We start from the raw sequence: 6655 nt of genomic DNA on the forward strand, positions 1-6655 counted from the left end.
AAGGCTACCATGGTTCTCTGTGGGAGGAGTACTCAAAGATTATTTTTAAAAAGGGTTTGATGATGTGACGCATGAAGCACTTCCGAAAAAATTACCACATTTCACACGTCTCTACACGCTGTAAACTGGTTCACACCAGCAGTGTTTAATTTAAAATTGGTTGTACCACAAGCCTCAAAAATGGTCCTCATACATTCTTTTCATACACAGTCTATTTTATCTGTCCTGTTCTTTTTATTCTTTTTATGTTAGTTGGAGCATAGTTTTAAAAGCTGAACCAAGGAAATGCAAATTGGCTTCAGTTACGTGCTTTATATACATGACATCTGTTGCATTGTTTAACTATAGGTAACAGTGTTTATCTGTATGAGCCCTGTTAAATAAACCAATAAAATAAAAACCTTGCACATAACTTATTATCTATGAAACATGAACTGTGTTTAACGACTTGTAAACTCTGTGCCAGCAGTTGTTTAAAACTGTTTCTTATGTTAAGTTTGTCTTGGAAAACATTTTAATTTAAATCATTTTTTAAAAATAAATCAAATTTCAACATAAGATTAGAAGCACAAAGAAGTGAGATACATGCAGCACTCACCTGTCAGTCTGTCAGTGAAGGTCTCAGATAGAAACTGCTTTGATGTTTCCTTCTGTGCAGCTTTCAAAGGACAGGAAGAACTGATCTGTGGTTATTGTGTGATACTGCTGCTCAGATGCTTTTTCATTTCCTGGTTCTTTGCTCACTATTAGTTAAAGGACCACAAAAGAAAAAAAGACTTAAGTTATACTGGAACTGTTGCTGTGTCACTTTTAGCTCAGCTGCAGTCAGCAAAGAAGACTGACCAACCAAAACCCACCTGCAGACACGTACATATGGGTTTATGTATGTATACATACATAAACCCTCTGATGGCTGCAGGACTGTACAGGAAGCTGTAGTGGGCTGAGTTTTAAAGCTGAATATTACATACTGGTATCATATGAAACTAAAGCATCTATTGGTACCAACTATGTCATGAATACCTGTCAGGAAGGAGGATAAATAACACTCCAAAGTTAAGCTAAATTTGGTTGAGGTAAAACCTGCTATCGCCATTCTCATAGACCTCTCACCTCAGGTTATCTGAATGAAAATGTGGTAATGCATTATTTTGTTAAAACTTGACCTCAATGTATAAATTGACCTTTTGTGACCCCTAACCAACAACATATAAGACATCATTGAGCATCTAAAAGGCCGTTACATAGTAATATCATGTCTTAACTTTGACGTATCGGTCTTTAATATCCATCAACATATACATAACATGTACCTTCTGCTTTATGAACAGTCAAACCAGACCAAAAGTAGCACAGTAGATGGGAATACAACAGGAAGGTTAAAAACTCACATATTGCATCATCCCCACAGCCCCCACTGAGTCATATTTGAGCCTGCGTGACTCAAATATGACTCAGTTAACTATATGGAAGCTGTTTTGTTTAACAAATGATCACGTGTTTTTTTCATAATCTTGCACACAATCTTCACCTCAAACCAGTTTCACTGATGGAAAACATGAACCAGGCAAAACAACCACATTTGGGGAATAACCATGAACTTTTAATAAGCGCTGAATATATCTACATACACATAAGTCCACACCAAAACAGCTTTTTATGCATTCAATAACACATTATACATGAGATTAATTTGCTCATGGATGACGTTACTGAGCTACCTATTAAGGGGAAAGGCAAGCTAAACCAACTGATCAATAAGTCAATTTAACTCTAGAGCTGAGCAATGATCAATTCATCAATCCAAATTAAAATCATTAGCTCAGTGTCAGAAATAAACTACACTCTATCATGAACCTCGAAACGCTAGAGATGTCAGAACAGAAATCACACAGTAAATATCAGAATCTTAATCAATAGCATAAAATTCAATGTAATCTGTAAAGAGATGTATCTCTTCTTATATTTTTGATGTAATTATAAATAGTACTGAGCAATATGCCATGCTTACATTACATTTGTTAATCATATTTATATCTGTATAATCTGTGATCGCCCCAGTAGTAGGGGGTTGGGTCAAATATATTGGGTCTCTTGCAATAAATCACTTCAATTCCCCAAGTCATTGCATCACTCTGATTTTTGACAACCCTCTGATACACGACGGATGTCACATTTATTTTGAGTTATTTAAATGTGAAACAGCTGTATGCTTCTGTTGGTGTTATTTTTCTCACATCTGCAGTTGTGTTGTTGTTGTTTTTAAGTCGTGTGATGGACGGTGTTCATCAGTTGGTGTGGATGATGCTCAGCCGCCCCTCGTTCCTTCTTGTCTCTGTGTGCGGTATTTGCTTGTTCCTGCTGAACATCTGCTTCAAGTTCAGATTTGTCCGAAAGGCCTTAAAGCTGAAGAAGTAGATGACTGGATCCAGACACACATTGAAGACTGACAGTAAGATGGTCCCTTCAATCAGGTAGTGCAACACCAGGCGTAAGGAGCAATACCTCTTCAGTAAGGCACTGGGAATAATAGAGAGGTGGTAGGGCACAAAACAAACACAGAAGATGCTGACCAGCACCAACAGTTTCCTGCTCGACCTCACATGTCTTTTGGAGCTGGAGGATTGCGGCTGCCTCTGCTGTGCCAGCAACGCAACGATGGAGACACTGTAGTAGAAGAAGATCATGCAGACAAGGACGAACAGGAAGATGGCAGTGGAGCAGATGTGGAGGATTTTGTAGAATACAATGACCTGGGGGCTTTCCAAGGCGTCACATTTGTCAGGGACAAAGGTCAATTCTGGCTTGGTGAGGTGCCACAGGGTGATGTAGGAGATCACAACAGCCAGGAGGAAAATCCAGGTTACTGTCGAGATGATGCGGGCAGCCTTCACTGTCTGCAGGAAGTACATTCTTAAAGGATGGATGATCTTAAAATACCTAGAGAGAGAAGAGTCAGATTTTTTAAAAACATAGCAGACAACAAGGTGGGGTGATGTTGCTTCCTGGATCAAATAAGACTAAAGCCACCCAGCCTACTTGTCAGCGGCGATGTAACCCATGAACAGGATGCTGGCGTACATGTTGAGGTAAAAGGCACAGCAGGCAAAGGTGCAGTAAACAAGGCGGAGGGTGAGAGAGCTGCTGACGTAGTTGGCTATGTAGAAGGGGAGGCAGAGGCAGAGCAGGAAGTCAGAGGCTGCCAGGTTCTTCATGTAGACCATCATGATGTTGGACACCTGCCGCTGAGCTGAGCAGAAGTAAACCTTCAAGGTGAAGCCGTTGAGGACCAAACCCACCTGGAGAAAAAACAGCAAGGAATGAGAGGGTGAAGAAAACAGTGATTTTACTGACTTGTCTTTGTGGTCTACATCATAAATAAATCAGTCTTTCCTCAAAAACATTCATACTTTTCTATTGAGAGAGAATCTCAAACCCCCCTACCTTCAGACCTCCACATACTTAATCAGTCACTGAGTGAAATGATTATTGATTATTGTGTTTGAGTTTTGGATTTTTCTAAATTGTCAAATAAATCCTTGTTTTTTTACTTTTACCTCAGTTTTCCTCTTGTTTTTCCTCCAGTTATCCCAATTGAGACTCCCCTCTTCCCCTAGACATTTTCGGCATTGTAACAACAGGTCTGACAACATACAACTCATCAGTTGTACTCAGACCAATATTACCACATAGACACCCTTTAGAGGAAGTAAGCAGTTGCTCTTATACTTACATCCAGTCTTAGGAGGGTTTCAGAATAAAAAATAACCCTAACCCGAAACCTTTGTTCCCTCTTCCCTTTAGACTTTTAGACCCTTTTTCACTTATCTTCAAGAAATATTTGATCACTTATTTAGAGAGATATGATGGTGTTTCCTCACTTCCTGTTTTTAGTAAGTTTTAGGTCAGCTTTGTTAAACCACATTTGTGTGGTTGTGTCTAGATAGATGAGTTACTGAACGTTAAGCCTGCCTGTGACAGCTTGGTATGGTTCCTATATGAGAATATTCAAAGGACAGATTCCCCATCTCATATCAGAGGAGATGGTGGTAGTGATGTCAGGCTCAGCTTGGCAGTGGGCAACAAAACAGATGCTTTGACCATCAGTATGCATCAGAGATGAGTTCAGGCAGTTTCGGGTGCTCTACAGGCTCCATCTGTCTGAGAGCAGGTTGGCTAGAATCATATAACGAAGAGCCAGCCAACCTCAGTCATATGTTTGGGCAAGTCACAAATTAACTAAATTCTGGACAGATATATTCAGAACTTTTTCACTCATTTACAGCAAAGATGTCAATCCTAACCTCTGACCTCTATCTTTGGTTTAGCAGCAGATGAGATGCAGTTATGGCAAACACCTTAAATACCTTAAATACACTGTCTGACACTCTTCTCATAAGTTCTATAAGGTCTGGATACAGTTTCCATTTTATTTTGAACATGAATTCCCCTCTGCTGGTCAGTCTAATCATAAACCCTAACCCTTTCTTAATGTATTTCATTTAGATTATGATAAGTATTATTTATTTATCCGGCCTCTGTCAGCCCAATTGGTATGTGGTATAGTGTTATCCTTTTTGTATTACTTTTATATGAATATGTTTGTTAACAGACTGTGATGTGAATATTTGAAACTCACCACACACACCAGACTGTAGGCCAGTGCAAAGAAGAGGTGGCCTGATTCATCAATGTGTTCACATTGACTGTTGACTTGGCTCTGGGTGTTAGCTGAGGACTGGTTGGATGATGAGGTCACGTCCATTTTTGTCTCTGGAGTTTCTAACAGAGGGAAGACAGTTATATGTAAAGTGTAAGAAAATTATTTAAATAACATTGGAAACACAGGAACTGGTGGTAGCAAATCAACACAGCAGCATCAATGTCACATGAAAAGGTTTTCGGTTACTTGAAACTTGCAGATTCTTCTGTAGTTTGACTTGTAAATTCAGTGGTTGGCTGTAATTTCCTTTTTTTAAACAGTGATATTTTATTCACCATATACTGTTTAGTTTTCTCTGAATCATCTTTCCTTGCAGCCCAGATTCTCCTCTGACCTCCAGCTGTTTCTGAAGTTATTTGCACAACATCTGCATTAGTAAAGAGCTTAACCTTAACTGGCTTGAAGTGTGACACACACCTTGATCTCCAGCCAGTCAGAATAAGCCTGTTTACCTACAGTAATGTCTGCAGCTGTAAGACCATACTCAGAGTCTGATCCTGGATCAAGAGGCTGAGAGCAGGATGTTTATAAGATTGTACCAAAGGTATCTCGCACAATGAAAATCATTATTCAGATGTAGCTGCAACTATACTTTAGCACACTTCCAGTATCCTGCTTTGCTCGTTATCTTGGCTGAGATGCAAACCCCATGTACAAAAGTTGGGTTTGTGGGCTCATGCTAAAGCTTCTCGCACATTTGTTTTGACTTTCTGGTGTGATGTAGTATCAAGTGTCACCTTATTTTTTTCACACCAATATTTCATACCTTTCCTAGTTGCTTTTGTTGCTTAGATTGGTTAGGGTTAGGGTGAGAATATCAGGGTCAAAGCCAATCACAGGCAAATATTTACTCAACACTTGTTATTCTTGCGAAGGGAATTTCAAAATTTAGAGATGTAGAAACAAGCCATTTTACAGAGTAGGAGGTCCACCATCACCCTCATCCATCCCAAGGATATACAGGATTATAATCAGAGACCTTCTACTAAAACTCTGCCAACCTGTTCAGCAGAATGAGGATGAATATCACCAATCAGTCTGGAGGATTACTTCTCTCCATAGTAGACACCTTTAGACCCCAGACGAGCTAAACATACAGTACAGCTTCACAGGACTTCTTAATACTCTCATTTAACCTTTACATACTTTCAGGTAGTTATTCATTTTAAATTGTTGAATCAAAGTCTTCCCTTCAGTCTATTTCCAAATTTTATATTAATTAGTTTGTTCAAGTATAAAGTTACGTGCAGCACTCACCTGTCTGTGTTCCTGATGTGGAGGTGGGATATCAGGTGTGGCTCTGACTAACAGTTTCGAGGAGCAAAGCTGATCATGATGGTCATTTGCAAGTCAAAAAACAAAACATGAAAACAAAACATGACACCCACACAAACAGACACAATGTTCACTGATGTTGCTTCTTTGTCATAAGAAGAATATTATGTGTTAAAGTAACATAAACAAAGCAAAGGCTTAAAAGTTAGATTTTTGGATGTAGAGTTATGTGTTTGTTGTTGTTTTTATATATTTATTGCATGTTCTCTTTTTTTGCTCATATGTATGTTTGACTGGCACCGGACAACGATTCACTCCACAATATGTGTGAATTCATATATGGTTGAGAAACAAATTAACTTGAAGGTGAACATTGCAGGTTTCAACATGTTAAGACAAAAAAATTACAACAAATGACATCAGCTGATGCAAAAAGTGTTTGGTGCCACCAAACATTAGGGGCGTAAATCACAAGTTTTTTCACGATACAATATTATATCAGTTAAATGAACAACAACTCGATGTTTGCGAAGTCTGTCACAATATGATTCAGGAGGCAGCAATCGATATGAGACGATATCACAGCTGATTTAACACAATCACTTCCATTCATATCAAACCACTAAAAGCTACTAAAACACTGTTGCAGCTCAGGAT

The sequence above is a fragment of the Scomber japonicus genome, chromosome 6 (assembly GCF_027409825.1).
Source record: "Scomber japonicus isolate fScoJap1 chromosome 6, fScoJap1.pri, whole genome shotgun sequence".
Classification (NCBI taxonomy): domain Eukaryota; kingdom Metazoa; phylum Chordata; class Actinopteri; order Scombriformes; family Scombridae; genus Scomber; species Scomber japonicus.